Source organism: Triticum dicoccoides, chromosome 2A (genome assembly GCF_002162155.2).
Source record: "Triticum dicoccoides isolate Atlit2015 ecotype Zavitan chromosome 2A, WEW_v2.0, whole genome shotgun sequence".
NCBI classification, from domain to species: Eukaryota; Viridiplantae; Streptophyta; class Magnoliopsida; order Poales; family Poaceae; genus Triticum; species Triticum dicoccoides.
Window position 1 is genome coordinate 201201696 of NC_041382.1, and position 18127 is coordinate 201219822.

Sequence of the window (18127 nt, forward strand, 5' to 3'; positions counted from 1 at the left end):
CAACCCCTAGTGAACTCGTAAGTATATAAAATCTGAACACGCTCATGTGTCCAGACCCATCATGGCATAGTATTTTAACCTGAGCCATATTTTTTGTAGTCCGACGGGGTCCCATTCCGAACAATCCTCGTCCGAGTACTTGCTGATCTCGGATGCTATGGAGAGCGGGACGCCTCCGAAGGCCCCTCCCGCCAAACATGTGATCAACACCGCTTCTTCCCAGAAGGACTCCGTCCAAGAAGGGGCGGAGAAAATCGTGAAGGCGGCGCTTGGAGGTCAAACTTTAGGGGCCGAAGACATGGGGGAGAAGATCCCCACAGGAGTCGACGGCGGGACCATCTTGAATTCGGCCCCCAGCCGGACACAGTTTTGGAGACCAATACGGCTCTGGAATCAAGCAGACGGCCTTCCTCGGCTGGAGAGGGCGTCCCTGTTCCACCGGCAACCTCTGTCCAACCAGAGGCGCCAGGTGCTTTATTGGCGGCGGTAAAGAGCGCCTCCATCGTCAATGAACACCGTACCCTTATGGGTGCGGTGATTGAGAAGATTCAGTCCACTAAAAATGGACTGAATGAAACCTGTATCGACCTTATAAGAGGTTTTGAGGTATGTTTTATACGGTTTCAAAGAGTGTCATAGTATGGATAGTAGCCCCTGATACACTGTCCGGTGAACGAAAGAACCGGATAGAGGATCAAATATACTTTTCGCAGGAAGACGCATTTTATGACATCTATGTCTCTTCTTTTGTAAGCAGGCGTATGTAGCGGCTACTGCCGCTCATACTGCGGAGGTTTCCAGACTGAATCAAAGTCTGGAGTGGGCCGAAGCGGAGCTTGGCCAGTTAAAAAGGCAGTTGGAAGATCAACAAGGTATGCAGAAATCTTGTTTGCGTTCACTGCGAACGAATTTTCAGTATGATAGAATATGTGTCATGATTTGCGCCAGGGGTGATGACCGGAGTCGAGGCTCTGAAGAAGGATGTTGCCGAGGCCGAGGAAAAGGCAGCCGCAGAGAAGGCTCTTCGTGAGAAGCACGAGGCCAAGGTTGTGGAAGCTAAGCGAGAGCTCCAAGAGGCCATGAAAAAATGCGAGACCCTAGAGCAGAGTTTAACGGAGAAATAATCCGAACTCACCAGGTCTCATCAGGCCGTGTGCGATGCCCGTGGGGAAACCCAAGACGCCCTGGAGGAGATCCAAGAGGCAACGGAGATCACGGCGGGTAAGGTCTTTTTCCATGTAAAGCATGTATTTCAGGAGAAAATTATGCTTTATAATTTTAAGTTCGGATTTCTCTAGGGGTATTTGTGGAACTTCCTCGCAGCATATCGGATGCCGCCCAATTCTACCGAGCTGAAGAGGGGAATACTGTGGATAAGCTCTTCTGGTCGCAGTATCTGGCACCGAATTATCGTGTGCCTTTTACCGATCAACTGAAACAGCCGATAGAACTGCATAAGGCGGCCGAACTAGCCATGAAGGATTTGATTATCCGGCTATGGCCCGCCGAGCCGATTCCAGGTAGCTACTTCGGGCTCGTGAAGCAACTTGTTAGTGCCTTCCCTCGACTTGACATCATCAAGTGGTCGGTCTGTATAGAAGGTGCACGAATGGCCTTTGCCCGCGCAAAGGTGCACTAGGGGAAAATGGATGCTGAAAAGCTGATGGCCGAGGGACCGCCCGAGGGAAAGGAGCAATGCACCAAGGACATTGTATTTCCATGAATATAGTCATGTTGTCCTTTGTAATGTGTGAACAAGGTCATTTCTATTATTTATTGCATGTTATAAAAGTTTACCCTCCTGCGCGGCCGTTTTATATATTAAACCTGAGAATTGGCCAGTCGTCGGCTTCTGCCCCCTCGTAAGAAATACGGGGGTGTTCGAGATAAACCTGATCACTCTTTAACCCAGTGTTGGGTCCTTTGAAGGAGGTGTTCAGCACAGCGAACCAGGATCTCGGACTATAGGGCTTTATCATTCTCACTTAGCCATAGGAGCATTAGGAAGGTAGGCGCAGCCCCTGGTGTTCGGAAGACCGCACGAGGGGCCCTATAGGCACCTGATCGGAAGAAGAACCGATCCATCGCACGCTGCATTGGTTATGGCATTATGCGGGAGAAATCCTTAAAGATTTTACAACCTCTCGAACAACCAACCAGCTCTCGTTGTATCATGACAGTTAGTTTTCGGCTTTTCTGTACTGAGGTGCTCGTCCGGAAGAACCGGGACACAACCGTAGTAGTTCTCCCTGTGCCGCCTTAGCCGATATAGCATAACGTGAGGCAGCAAAACATGGGAGTCGGGCAAACCCAACATTTGACCCAAGACATGATTTGGAGCTGATGCATATAATGCTATGAGTTCGGGGTGCTGAACTTCCGTGAAGGTGTTCGAACTTTATTGCCGTATTATGGGTAAAATGAAGCCCCTGGCAAAGGCATATCACGGTGTACGGATGCCACTTAACAAAAGAGTTTCAATAAGAAATAACAACAAATAAGCGTCATATAAATCCACATGTTGTATTTGAATGATACGTCGAAGCGTATGAGTACGGGTAATGTGATAAAAAGGGGAATATGACTGCGGAACCTACTGGGACCAGGGAGGAAGAAGCTGTGTGCAGATCCAAAGTATAGTCAGATGGACATCGCGAGGAATATCTAAAGATCCCCTTGTGTGTTCGAGCTGTTACCATGTCACCGGTCCCGGTCTGCGCAAAGGTGAGCCTGCAAAGGAAATGTAAGAAATATTTGTGTGCCGGAGAGCCCTGTACGAGTCGGGCTATCCTTCCGTGAAGTAGTTCGGACTACTTTGAATGTGTCCTGGGGTTTGGCCGTCGACTCAAGATTTGACTGAAAGGTACCCTCCATTGCTTCTGTTGTTTAAAGCGGCGGCGTACTCTATGGTACCGAGGGAGAGTTCGGCCTCGCCATTAACCGTGATGACACCGCGTGGACCGAGCATCTTGAGTTTACGGTAGGCATAATGTGGCACCGTGTTGAATCGAGCGAATGTAGTTCGCCTGAGCAGTGCCTAATAATCACTGCAAAAGGGGACGATGTCGAAGATTAACTCTTCGGCGCGGTAATTGTCTGGTGATCCGAAGACTACCTCGAGGGTGATGGAGCCGGTACAGCTAGCCCCCACGCCCGGTATAATACCTATAAAGGTGGCTTTAGTGGGTTTGATCATCGAATGGTCGATGCCCATCTTGCGCACTGTGTCCTGGTAAAGCAGATTTAGACTGCTGCCTCCGTCCATAAGGACTCGTGTGAGGTGGAACCCGTCAATTATTGGGTCGAGGACTAGTGCGGCTGGATTGCCGTGACTGGTGTTGACCGGACGATCCATTTGGTTGAAGGTGATCGGCCCTGGTTTGTATTGCGGGCTGACTGGTTCCGTTAGGTCGACATCCCTAAGGGTGTGCATCCGGTCCGGGTTGGGAGTGTGGGTGGTGTCGTGGGTTTGTCACAGCAGATGTCCTCGTGAAAGGACTTAGTCGTGAAGCCATCACAACGGGTTAGATTAAAGGGGTTAAACCGGACAAGGGGACATGGGAGTTTATACTAGTTCGGCCCCTTCGATGAAGGTAAAAGCCTACGTCTAGTTGTGATTGGTATTGCTAGGGTTTCGAAGGCCAGGGAGCGAATCCGCTTTGTCTGGCTCTCGAGTTGTTGTTGTCTGTCTCTAAACCGCGGCCTGGTCGTCCCTTTATATACATAGGTTGATGCCCGCCGGGCTACAGAGTCCCGAAGCCGGATTATAAATGTATCCGGTTCGGCCTCTCTCTTTCTATCTTACTATACAAGTTACATGACTAGGCCGGTTTACATTTACAGACTGTAACCCGCCTGTGGGCCCTCCGTAAAGCGCCATCATCTTTACATCTTCATGGGCTTCTAATCTTCAAAGAGTCAACCTGGCTACATAAGGCCGGTTTACATCCAGTAGTAATATCCCCAACATTAGGCCCCAGATTGGTTTGAACTTGTTCATGTCAATCTTCCACACTTTAGAAAAAATATTCTCTCTTATCTTCATTTTTGATCTTGTAAACCGCCATGACGTCATACTTCAAAATTACGATAAACCGCCCTGACATCATCCATCCGTTGATGTCAGAGATTTCCTTCATTTAATATATATCCAGTCATCGAGGCGACACCTTTATTAACTTATCTGTTTTTTGGGCTCCTCGATTCCCGTACTTGCCATTTTATCACTTCGCCTTATAAATAGGACCGAGGGGTCATTTTCACCGTTTCCCCCCGTGCCTCTTCGCGTCGTCTTCCTCGTGCCGCTCAGCCTCTGGAGCTCCGCCGCCACCGTCGACCGTCGCCTCTGCTCCGACCTTAGCCGCTGCATCACCCTGAACGCACCAGAATACTGCTACGCCCTTCCGCTTCCTCACCAGCTCCGGTAAGTTATCTGCTTTTTTCACCATAGATCTGTTCTAGGGTTTTGACATTCTTCGCAGTTCTTCCGAAGTTCATCAGTGCTATTCTTCCATGTTCTTCCTTTAATAGATGGACACTTCATGCTTGATTCATCTCTTGTCATAGCTTACCTACCATGGTCATCACAAATCCTTATGCGCAAAGAACTGATCTAGTTTGGCAAAAATTGCTTCAGTTCTGCACCCCTTCAAGATCCAATTATTTTTGCTTTCCTGTCTTATCTTTAGATCCGAAAGTTTTATACATCACTGTGAGATCTGTTTCTATGTTCTTGTGAGATCTGTTTCTCCTCGCACCAATATAAGTGGTTTAACATTGTATAAATAGTCTATGCCATTAGCCCTCTGATAAACCGGAAGAGCATGTTACCTTCATAATTATGCTCCGGTTTAACAGTGTCTGATCAACCCTGTGCTAGCATTACCTTTCTCTCTCATTATACTAGTCTCCGGGTTGTACCATTTATCATATCAGCATGTTTCTTACTACCTTGTCCCTTGTGTATAATCATGCGTAATTTATAAACCGGCCTTTCATTTTCAGTTTGTTCACTTTGCAATGGCCAAACAATTCACTGCCTGCAACTGGGCTCATTCCCGGGTTACTGAGACTCAATTGAATGAGATGGTTAGCATCGGCTCGCTGCCTAAGAAAACTGAGATCAAATGGCGAGTTCCAGGAACAGAGAATCCTCCAACCCCAAGACAAGGTGAGGTGGTAATCTTTGTTGACCATATAGGTCGTGGTTTCAAACCGCCAGGGTCAAAATTTTATCGAGATGTGCTTGCCAGCTTCCAACTGCATCCACAAGATATTGGTCCCAACTCAGTCTCCAACTTATGCAATTTACAAGTCTTCTGTGAAGTCTATTTACAAGAAGAACCAACTGTAGAATTGTTCCGGGATTTCTTTCACTTAAATTGGCGCACAGAGTTTGTGAATGGCCCGAACACAGAGCTTGGTGGTGTCTCAATCCGAAAGCGGAAAGAAGTGGAATTTCCTCATGCCAAACACCATAGCCACCCAAAGGAATGGAACCAAACATGGTTCTATTGCAGAGACACCTCACTTGAGGATGAAAATCCCCTCCCCGGCTTCCGTGATCATAGATTATCCAATACTCACCCAATGCCACAACGCCTGAGCTCTTCAAAAAGGGCAAAATACGCTCCTCAAATCGCCAAGCTCCGGGCCTTTATGGCAAACGGTTTAACAGGTGTGGATTTTGTGCGCTGTTGGATATCCTGGAGTATCTTGCCGCTAAGTCGGCGTCCCGGTTTAATGTGCGAATATACTGGTGAAGTTGATGATCCTCAATGCCACTGCAACATCCAATTATCCGAGGAAGAAGTTACTGAAGGTGTAAAGAAAATTCTGAATGAATCGGAACTGGTCTGTAGTCAAACCGGTCTGAGTCCCTTCTATACCAAGAACAAACCGCCTGCTGTAAGCATTACACTTCCTCTTCATCTCTAATATCTTTAACTTATACAAGCTGTAACCCTTCTTCTTTATATATATAGGGTGATGACCCTTTCTAGAAACGGAAATCCATAGAGAAAGCGGCAAAGCCAACTGGAGACAAAGTGGTCAAACCAACCCGCCTGAAGACCAAAGCCGTAAAACGGACGTCAAAGCGGAAAACGGCTGACGGGATTAATATGGAACTTGATGATGATACTGATGACCCAGAAGTTGAGGTAGAACTTGACTCACTTGGCTATCTTTTTATGCATCTTGTTAACAATGATCTTCCTCATGAGGAGGCAGAAGCTAGTCAGGCAGATGACGTAGAGGTAATTACCCTTTCCTCCGGTTCAGACTCTATGCCAACACAAAAAACTCGCCAAGCAATCCGGAAAGTAAGCTTTTCTCATCCTCTTGCTCACTTGGATCCAACATTTATTTTGAAGACTCAATAGCATGAAGCCCGACGGACAACCCGGCACAGTGGCCAACAGGTCACCTCTACCGGTTTACCTGATACTCCAGTTCAGAAGCGCCGGTCTGAGGTCTCTCCTACTTCTGACCATTCTTACCCCAAGGCAGGTTATTTCAGACAGCCTCTTAATCCGCCCAATTCAAATTATCAGGTGACACCTCCTTCCTCTTCTGGTGAATCGACATCAACACAACTCCCCCCTTTGAAAACTGTGGCCGGGTGAGTTATGAAAAACCTTTCCTTTCAATGCGCCCTACATCTTTTGAATAGGATGTTAATCCTTTTTTATTCTGTTTGCAGGGCCAAAGCCACACCCAGCAAGAAAGCTCGGGTCACCAATCCGCCAGAAGACCCTGTTGCCAAAGAAGAAGAACCAAGAGGTGAACCGGAGCAGACTGGTGAACCGGAAGGCCTCCATCCTAAAACAACTTTTGATGATCCGCCCCTTGACGGCCAACATACTGACGAACCAACAGATGCTGAGCCTGCCGCCCCTGATACTGAACCGGCAGAACCAAACCAGGCTAATGCAAAGAAAGATACTGAAATTCCATCATCATCCACCAAAAATACCGAAGGCCAAGGTGATGATGTTATTATTACTGGAACAGGCCACAGCTCTCCTGGTCATCCCGTCATTTTGGCTCTCCATAGTGCCAAAGAAGAGCAAATTGCCAGGGATAAAGGTAAATGGAGCAGCGACTTATCAAACTATGCTCATCTTAACGCTGATGAGCTTCATTCCGGCTGCTTGAACCGTCTGCACTCAAACCGGGATTATGAAGCCGATTTGGTGAATTTGATGAAATAACGATATGAGGTAAATGCTTCTCCCTTTTACATTGATTTATAGCTGAAATACTATTCCAAGTAGCCTCCAAGAGCCGTTTTATGATTGTTAATCATCAACCGGGTCTTTGTAACACTTCAAGCATCCCATCATTGATCCTTGCAAAGGCGTGTCCTCAATCATAGATAAGACTCATGTTTGAAAAAAATAATTAGATAACGTTCTGCAGCATAGCCCCCAAAGGCCGGTTTAACTTGGCAAGTTAATCCGGTTTTTAATCCACACCGCCGGTTTAGAACAAACGTACATTAGCCCCCAAGTGTCAAGGATAATGCTTGCATTGTTCTGGAGACTTGTATAGAGGGTAGTATTTGAGAGCAAATAGGCATTAGCCCCAAAGTATGAAGTGGATAACTTGTTATATGCTTTATACTTAGTGCATAAATATGTTGTTTTGTTGAATATACCTTCAATGTTGCAGGCTGAACTGAGAAGCAAAGATGCCCAAAACTCTGACTTGCAAGAAAATGTGAAGTCTCAACAAGCCAAAGCTGCAAAAGCCAAAGAGGAGCTGACGCAGGCCCTGGCCGGAATGGAAAAATTGAAACAATCCTTCAACCAAGATCGTGTAGAATGGGAAACCGAAAAAGTCGGTTTGACCAAAAGAGTTGTAGTGCCGAGGAAGCCCTGAAACCGGTGGTTGAAGAACTAGCCGGTTTGAAGCGCCAAATCAACTCTATGACCTCTGCTATCTTTGGTAAGTGTCTGCTTATGTATGTTGCACCAGTAAATGAATCTTAAAACTAACCAAAATGTTGATAAAATCTTTGGCAGGAACTCGGATCACTCATCTTGGTGCAGATATGCGGATGAAGCTCAAAGAGGCATATACATTGGTTGAGCAGCTATACTCTAGATCTCAGCGAGCCATTAGTACAGTGGCTTATAACAAACCGGCGCCAGCATTGATTAAGGAGACCCTTGAGAAGCTGGGCATGTTACCGGCGCGTATTGTCGAGTTGAAAAGAGCCGCTGCGAGAGCGGGAGCATTAACCGCCCTTATTTGAGCCATGCCTGGATTCCAGACCTTGAAGTAGAGGATATCATTAAAGGATATCCAGGCGTTAAAGAAGACGGTTCAAACTTTGACAATGATGATATTTGGCGGCTGACCAAACAGATGCGGCCAGCGGCCAGCAAATTGGCTGAGGACACCGATTTGTCCCATTTTCAACCGTTTTATGATGTAGAAGGGAAAAGACAGCCGGCCGATATCCATGAAGTCGAAGAACTTGTGCCTCCGATTCGTAAGCACACTTATGCCCCTGATATTAACCCTTCTGATCTTATCCATGAGGAAGCAGTGTTCTAAGCTTTAACCAGAATCGATTGGCCGACGGCTGATTTCCAGCGGCTGGGGAGGGATGAAGAAGTGCCGATACCAACTGATCTGCAACCGTCAAACCGTCGTGATGAAGAGTCTTGATCCGGTCGCCGGTTTATATGGCTACTGTGAAGAACAATGGCACTGTTTGAACCGCTTTGAAGCTTCATGTAATAGGATGGCTGAAACTTTGTTTATCTGCCATGCCATCGAGCATGTTCCATAACGCTTTGTGACAATCTGTGCTGCCCTTCAGGATATATTTTATGCATAGCCTATGATGACTTGCCTTCCTGTGTCCAAAAAAACTTAAAAGTGTCTAGCGGTTTACCGCTAAACATGTCATAATATCCAAGAAGTATATAATACTTTAGCTGAATAATAAAGTGTTTATACAAAAAATAATGTACAGAACATACCTCATTGATGGACCAAACGTGTATACAGCAAAGGTCTTTAACACCAACCCGATATGTTTGATAATTTCATCTTCATAATGTTAGTCTATCTATTAAACTGGACCGTTATAACTACCAGATTTTCTTTATAACACTTGTGATTTAGTCAAACTAGACCGGGTCAATGACCACTGGTTTATAATTGATCATGTGCCAACAACTAGTGGTTGGAAAGCAAGACGGGTCAAGGATGCCGGTTTATCAAAAAATACTTATGTGTCAACAAACAAAATTCAAATAGGAAAATATGCGAGGCTGTTTACGAGCTGCCAGACTCCAAATCGAGGCTTTTAATGGGCTGCCAGGCCTCTGAGTTAAACCATTTAACAAAGCCTTTTAAGATGGGCCTCCAATTAACCAATCATTGTTTTAACTGTGACAAGTTCAGGGTATGTAAAAGATTGACTTGGCAAACGTTCGATGGGTCATGCCAGGATTACCTGGATAGGAGTGGATTACTTGATGAAGGCATGTTAACCCGTGGTTTTAGGTGAATACACCAGGCTTCCAAGCCGTGGCTTGATAGCCAATTACGAGGGTCCTTTCAAACTCTATGTTGCTTTGCAAAAAAGAGCCCCCAAGTAACTTTGTGAGCGATGCTCAGCGCGTGCCTATGTTTGAGTTTGTACTGTGTACAATACTCTCTTTGGCTCCACAAATTTTTCCTTGTGTGGCTGAAATGCCTATCAAGAGGTGTAGCTGTGGTTCAAACATGACCAAGCCCCCTAGTGATTTTTCTTTATCTTTATGTAGCTGCTAAAGCCGGTTTAACAAAGACTCCGCTTTGATCGTTAACTTGTAAAAGCACCCATATGATATAAGAAAGAACAGATACCCCGCTTATAATGGAGGCTCCGGTTTATTATATGGTATATATACTATCATAAATATGTACAGGTGAAGAGCCTATGGCTTCAAGTATAGTAAGGCCGAAGGAGAGCTATGTTCCATGGCCGCTTTGTCTTCTCCTCCGATTGATGTGAGTCTTCATGCTCTCGAACATCAATGAGGTAGTAGGATCCGTTGTGCAGATTATTGCTGACCACAAAGGGTCCTTCCCAAGGGGGGGATAACTTGTGCATATCAGTCTGATCCTGGATGAGCCGGAGCACCAAATCACCTTCTTGAAAGGTTCTAGTTTTAACCTGGCGGCTGTGATAACGTTGAAGATCTTGTTGATAAATCGCCAAACGTGCTACTGCAAGATCCCGCTCTTCATCCAATAGGTCCAGAGAATCCTGACGTGCCTTCTCATTATCAGCTTCAACATAAGCTACCACACGGGGCGAATCGTGACGGATGTCACTAGGAAGAACCGCCTCCGCTCCATAAACCATGAAGAAAGGCGTGTAACCCATAGACCTATTGGGTGTGATGTTGATGCTCCATAACACAGAAGGTAGCTCCTCGACCCAACAACCTGGCGTCTGCTTTAAGGGAACCATAAGCCTTGGTTTGATACCCCGTAGAATTTCTTGATTTGCCCTTTCCGCTTGACCAGGTGAGCCACTGATGCTAGATCAAGCCGGATGTGCTCACGTTGATAGAATTCTTCCATCTCCCCTTTTGATAAATTAGTAACATTATCTGTTATAATGCTATGTGGAAAGCCAAACCGGAATATCACCTTTTTGATGAATTGAACCATCGTGGCTGCATCACACTTGCTGACTGGCTATGCCTCTACCCATTTAGTGAATTTATCAACTGCTACTAACAGATGGGTCTTCTTGTCATTGGAGCGCTTGAAGGGTCCAACCATATCCAGCCCCCAAGTTGCAAACGGCCACGTAATTGGAATCATCCGCAACTCTTGAGCCGGAACATGCACACGGCGGGCAAACTTTTGACATCCATCACATCTTTTGACTATATCCTCCGCATCAGCATGCGCCGTCAACCAGTAAAAACCGTGGCGAAAAGCTTTGGCAACCAACGACTTTGAACTGGTGTGGTGACCGCAATCCCCTTCATGAATTTCTCACAAAATCTCACAACCTTCTTGAGGAGAAATGCATCGCTGAATTGCTCCTGAAACACTGTAACGATGTAACTCCCCGTTGAGTATGGTCATGGATTTGGACCGCCGGATTATCTGTCGAGCCAACGTTTCCTCAGCTGGTAACTCGCCCCGGTTAATGTAATCCAGATATGGGATCGTTCAATCCGGTATGGCATGCGGAGCTGCCACCAACTGAGCCTCCGGATCAGGAATAGTCAAATCTTCTTCGATTGGTATTTTGACTGACGGATTGTGCAATACATCAAGAAAGACATTGGGCGGAACCGGTTTACGTTGGGAACCCAAACGACTTAAAGCGTCCGCCGTTTCATTCTTCCGCCGGTCTATATGGTCCACCTGATAACCTTTAAAGTGACCAGCCACTGCGTCCACCTCTCGCTGATATGCAGCCATGAGTGGGTCCTTAGAATCCCAAGTGCCAGACACTTGCTGAGCCACTAGATCTGAATCGCCGAAGCACTTAACCCGGCTCAAATTCATCTCTTTAGCCATCCGAAGACCATGGAGTAAAGCCTCATATTCAGCTGCATTGTTAGTACAAGGGAACATTAAACGGAGGACATAACAAAACTTGTCACCACGTGGGGAAGTTAATTCGACTCCAGCCCCCGAACCCTCTAACTGTCTGGACCCATCAAAATGAATAGTCCAATATGTATTATCTAGTTTCTCCTCAGGTGCCTGTAACTCCGTCCAATCATTGATGAAATCTATGAGTGCCTGGGACTTGATCGCCGTGCGGGGTATATATTTGAGCCCGTGAGGTCCAAGCTCAATGGCCCACTTGGCAATCCGGCCAGTTGCCTCTCTGTTTTGAATGATGTCGCCAGAGGAGCTGAACTGACCACTGTGATAGGATGGCCCTGAAAATAGTGTTTGAGCTTCCGGCTTGCCATAAACACCCCATACACCAGTTTCTGCCAATGTGGATACCTCTGCTTTGACTCAATGAGCAGCTCGCTGATATAATAAACCGACCGTTGAACCGGATACTCTTTGCCAGGATCCTTGCGCTCTACCACAATGGCTACGCTAACAGCCCGGGCATTAGCAGCCACATATAATAATAATGGCTCTTTATCGATCTGTGCTGCCAGCACGGGCGGTTCCACTAGCTGCCTCTTCAAATCTTCAAACGCCTTATCAGCTGCCTCACTCCAGACAAAGTTATCTGTTTTCTTGAGCATCTGATATAAGGGGATGGCCTTCTCTCCAAGGTGGCTGATAAACCGGCTAAAGGCTGTAATCCGGCCGGCCAGACGTTGCACATCGTTAATACACGTCGGTTTAGCCAAGGACGTAATTGCTACAATCTTTTCCGGATTAGCCTCAATGCCTCTGTTTGAAACCAGAAAGCCTAAGAGCTTGCTTGCCGGGACACCGAAAACACACTTCTCCGGATTGAGCATCATCTTGTAAACCCGGAGATTGTCGAAGGTTTCCAGTAGATCATCTATCAATGTCCCCTCCTTGCTGGATTTGACCACAATATCATCCACATACGCATGAACATTGCGCCCAATTTGCTTATGAAGGCAATTCTGAACACATCGCTGGTAAGTTGCCTGGGCACTCTTGAGTCCAAAGGGCATGGAAACATAGCAAAAGGCTCCAAAGGGTGTTATAAAGGCTGTCTTCTCCTGGTCCTTAACTGCCATTTTGATCCGATGATAACCAGAGTAAGCATCCAAAAAACACAAACGGTCACAACCCGCCGTAGCATCAATTATCTGATCAATGCGAGGGAGAGCAAAGGGGTCTACAGGGAAAGCCTTGTTTAAATCTGTGTAGTCCACACACATGCGCCAAGTGTCGTTTTTCTTAAGAACAAGCACCGGATTGGATAACCACTCTGGATGAAAAACTTCAACAATAAACCCAGCAGCCAACAAACGGGCTACCTCTTCACCTATAGCCTTGCGTCTTTCCTCGTTGAAACGGCGGAGGAACTATCGGACCGGTTTGAATTTAGGATCAATGTTGAGTGTGTGCTCAGCGAGTTCTCTCGGTACACCTGGCATGTTAGAAGGTTTCCATGCAAAGATGTCCCGATTCTCACGGATGAACTGGATGAGCGTGCTTTCCTATTTGGGATCCAGGTTAGCGCTGATGCTCAACTGTTTGGATGAATCGCCAGGGACAAAGTCAACCATCTTAGTGTCTGTAGCTGATTTGAACTTCAATGCTGGATCATGTTCCGTAGTTGGCTTTTTTAAGGAGGTCATGTCTGCCGGATCAACTTGCTCCTTATAGAATTTTAACTCCTCCGTGGCACAAACCGACTCAGCATAAGCCACATCGCCTTCTTCACACTCCAAAGCAATCTTTCTACTTCCATGTACTGTGATAGTCATCTTATGTCCTGGCATTTTAAGCTGTAGGTAAACATAACATGGCCTTGCCATAAACTTAGCATAAACCGGCCGCCCAAACAAGGCATGGTACGGACTTTTGATCTTCACCACCTCAAATGTCAATGTTTCTGACCTTGAGTCGTAGTCATCTCCAAAAGCTACCTCCAAGGCTATCTTACCAACAGGATATGCAGACTTACCAGGCATCACACCATGAAATACCGTATTCGACGGTTTAAGATCCTTATCTGTCAACCCCATACGGCGGAACATATCATAATACAAAATATTGATACTACTTCCCCCATCCATGAGCACTTTAGTGAACTTGTATCCCCCTCGTGATCCGAAGACCGATCTTTTCCAATACGTCTCGCAGGTCCTTGCTATTTTTGTTTGACTGGCGACGGGGTGCGGGCTGGACTTCGGGCTTATATGCCACTTTGTCTCGGCCACTAAGTGGCCGGTCTGCCCCATCATACGCTAGAAGTGCAGGCTTTAATGTTTCCTCTTCAAATTGGGGTAGCAACCTGCACTTTGGGAAACTTTTGATTGGGCGCTCGAGTTTGTGTTCCCCGGCTGCCAGGACCTCAGTCCATCTATCTGCTAGCACATCTTGCTCAGCTTGAAGCTGTTGTTGCTTTTTCTTCAGGCTTTTTGCTGTGGCAATAAGCCGGCGCTTGAAGCGCTCCTGTTCGACGGGATCCTCACGCACGATAAATTCTTCGTCACCGAGGCTCACCTCGTCTTCGGAGAGAGGCATGTAACTGTCATCCTCTAATTCTTCGTCTGCTGCCTGTTCCTTGGGGCTGGCTTGCCCATCCTCCCACTCAAAGCCTGGCTGGAGGGGATTGTCTTCGTCTTCGGCACTATTTGCAACATTATTGTCTCTTGTGCCGGGATCGCTGTTTTTGCTATGGCGGGGCTTAGAGCGGCGCCGATGACGCCGGTTCTTGGATTGCTTCTCGGGGGGATTATCCTCCATTGCCTTATTGCCATCGCTTTCTTTGGGGGTGTCCACCATGTATACATCATACGATGATGTGGTAGTCCAGCGCCCTGTGGGCGGTGGTTCCTGTTCGTCTCCTGCATCGTCGTCCATACCATCGATGTCTTCGGAGTCGAAGTCGAGCGTGTCGGTTAGGTCGTCGATAGTGGCTACTAAGTGGGTGGTGGGTGGGGAATGAATTTCTTCGCCGTCCGCTTCCCACTCGAGCCGGACATAGTTCGGCTAAGGGTCTCCTGACAAGGAAAGAGACCATAATGAGTTTAGCACGTCGCCTAGGGGCGAGTGCTGAAAGATATCCGTGGAGATGAACTCCATGATTGGTGCCCAATGAGATTGGATGGGAACGGACACGAGCGGTTTGGAGTCTGTGGCCAGGGACGAATCCGTGTGTCCGGCAACACATGTCTCATAGGAGGTGAAGTCAGTATTCGGCTCTATCGCTGCTGAGTGTGCGGCCTCCATGGCGGGGTCCATCCACCCATCCTCAGACGGCGCAATCTGTTCCGGATTGAGGGCCGGAATAGTTACAGGTGTGATCTCCCGAACATTGTCCGATGGCAGAGCTAAATCATACTCATCGTGACTGTGCGGCATACCTGACATGGGTTCAAATCCGTCGAAGATCAAGTCTCCGCGGATGTTGGCGGTATAGATCAAGCTTCCGAACCTGACCTGATGGCCAGGGGCGTAGCTCTCGATCTGCTCCAGATGGCCGAGCGAGTTCGCCCGCACTACGAAGCTGCTGAATACGAAGATTTGTCCGGGGAGGAAAACCTCACCCTGGATCGCATCGTTGCCAATGATCGAAGGAGCCATCAAGCCTTATGATGACGAAAAAGTGGAACTCTCAATGAAAGCACCAATGTCGGTGTCAAAACCGGCGGATCTCGGGTAGGGGGTCCCGAACTGTCTGTCTAAGGTGGATGGTAACAGGAGGCGGGGGACACAATGTTTACCCAGGTTCGGGCCCTCGCGATGGAGGTAATACCCAACTTCCTGCTTGATTGATCTTGATGATATGAGTATTACAAGAGTTGATCTACCACGAGATCATAGAGGCAAAACCCTAGAAGCTAGCCTATGGTATGATTGTTGTTGTCCTACGGACTAAAACCCTCCAGTTTATATAGACACCGGAGGGGCTTGGGTCACACCGAGTTGGTTACAAGGGAGGAGATCTACATATCCAAATTGCCAAGCTTGCATTCCACGCAAAGGAGAGTCCCATCCGGACATGGGACGAAGTCTTCAATCTTGTTTCTTCATAGTCCAACAGTCCGGCCAGAGGATATAGTCCGGCTGTCCGAGGACCCCCTAATCCAGGACTCCCTCAGTGTGGTCCTACGACTTAGCAGTAGCGCGGGCAAAAATGAACTGCTGCTAATAGCATAGCAGCAGCGCGTGTTTCTCACACGCGCTACTGCAAAACAGGGCCAACCGTGTGGACAATTTCAAAATTAGCAGCAGCAACCTGAGCAAAAAGCGCGCTACTACTATTTTTGTAGTAGTAGCGCACCCCGCGACACCACGTTGCTGCTAAACTTAGGGTGTTGGTTACTGTAGGTGGATTTTTGTAGCAGCGCGGTTTAGCCCCCAAGCGCTACTGCTAAATTCGCATCAGTAGCGCGTTTTCCTTTACCGCGCTACTGCTAATTAGCAGTAGCACTTCTTTTTGTGCTGTGCTGCTGCTAATATTCTGTGTATAAGGTTTTCCCTAGTAGTGACTCCTTCGAGGTTACCGAAGGAAATATGCCTGAGAGGCAATAATAAAGTTGTTATTTATATTTCCGTATATCATGATAAATGTTTATTATTCATGCTAGACTTGTATTAACCAGAAACTTAGTATGTGTGTGAATACATAGAAAAACAGAGTGTCCCTAGTATGCCTCTACTAAACTAGCTCGTTAATCAAAGATGGTTAAGTTTCGTAGCCATAGACATGTGTTGTCATTTGATGAATGAGATCACATCATTATAGAATGATGTGATGGACAAGACCGATCTGTTAGCTTAGCATTATGACCGTTTAGTTTATTGATATTGCTTTCTTCATGACTTATACATGTTCCTATGACTACGAGATTATGCAACTCCCGGATACCGGAGGAACACTTAGTGTGCTATCAAACTTCACAACGTAACTGGGTGATTATAAAGATGCTCTACAGGTGTCTCCGATGGTGTTTGTTGAGTTGGCATAGATGGAGATTAGGATTTGTTACTCCGATTGTCGGAGAGGTATCTCTGGGCCCTCTCGGTAATGCACACCACTATAAGCCTTGCAAGCAATGTGACTAATGAGTTAGTTACGAGATGATACATTACGGAACGAGTAAAGAGACTTGCTGGTAACGAGATTGAACTAGGTATGATGATACCGACGATCGAATCGCGGGCAAGTAACATACCGATGACAAAGGGAACAACGTATGTTGTTATGCGGTTTGACCGATAAAGATCTTCTTAGAATATGTAGGAGCCAATATGAGCATCCAGGTTCCGCTATTGGTTATTGACCAGAGATGTGTCTCGGTCATGTCTACATAGTTCTTGAACCCGTAGGGTCCACACGCTTAACGTTCGATGACGATTTTTATTATGAGTTATGTGATTTGATGACCGAAGTTTGTTCGGAGTCCCGGATGAGATCACAGACATGACAAGGAGTCTCGAAATGGTCAAGACGTAAGGATCAATATACTGGAAGGCTATATTCAGACATCAGAAAGGTTCCAAGTGGTTCGGGTATTTTTTGGAGTGCCGGAGAGCTACGAGAATTCGCCGGGGGAAGTATTGGGCCTTCATGGGCCTTAGTGGAAAGGAGAGAAGCGCCACAAGGGGAGGTCGCACGCCCCCCATGGGCTCGTCCGAATTGGACTATGGAGGGGGCGGCGCCCCCCTCTTTCCTTCTTCCTCTCCTCTCCTTCCTTCTTCTCCTACTTGGACTAGGAAAGGGGGAAACCTACTCCTACTAGGAGTAGGAATCCCCCCTTTGGGTGCACCCCTTGAGGCCGGCTCTCCTCCTCCTCCCCTCCTTTATATACGGGGGAGGGGGCACCCCATAGACACACAAGTTGATCTTTAGCCGTGTGCGGTGCCCCCCTCCATAGTTTTACACCTCGGTCATATTGTCGTAGTGCTTAGGTGAAGCCCTGCATCGGTAACTTCATCATCACCGTGGTGCTGACGGAACTCACCACTACTAAAAAAGACACATCCGTGACATTTTGGGACGAATGAAAAAAAAATCTGTCATACATATGACACTTCTATGATGATAATTGTGACAAAACTCGGTATCATCATAGATGTGGTGGGCTCCTACTTCTATGACAAAAAATCATGACCGAAAATGGGCTTTTCGTCCTGGGCAGGCCGGAGACGCAGCTGCATGACATTCTTTGGGCCGTCCATGATGGAAAAAACCGTGGTAGAAGCGAGGGCGAGGAAAATTTCGGGGAGTTCCCGGTTACGATGGGAGGTCGGGGGCCGAGCGATGCGCGTTTATCTCGTACACGTACGTGTGTGTGTGCGAGGCGTTGGCTCTAACTGAACCCGAGCGATTGCAGTGCAGGCTACGCGTTACTGAACCCGAGCGATCGATCGATGGCTGTTAACTGAACCCGATCGAGCGATTCCTTCGCTACTGCTGCTAACTGAAGTCGATCGATGATGCCTCTAGGATGAACAGTGAGCGTTGCGG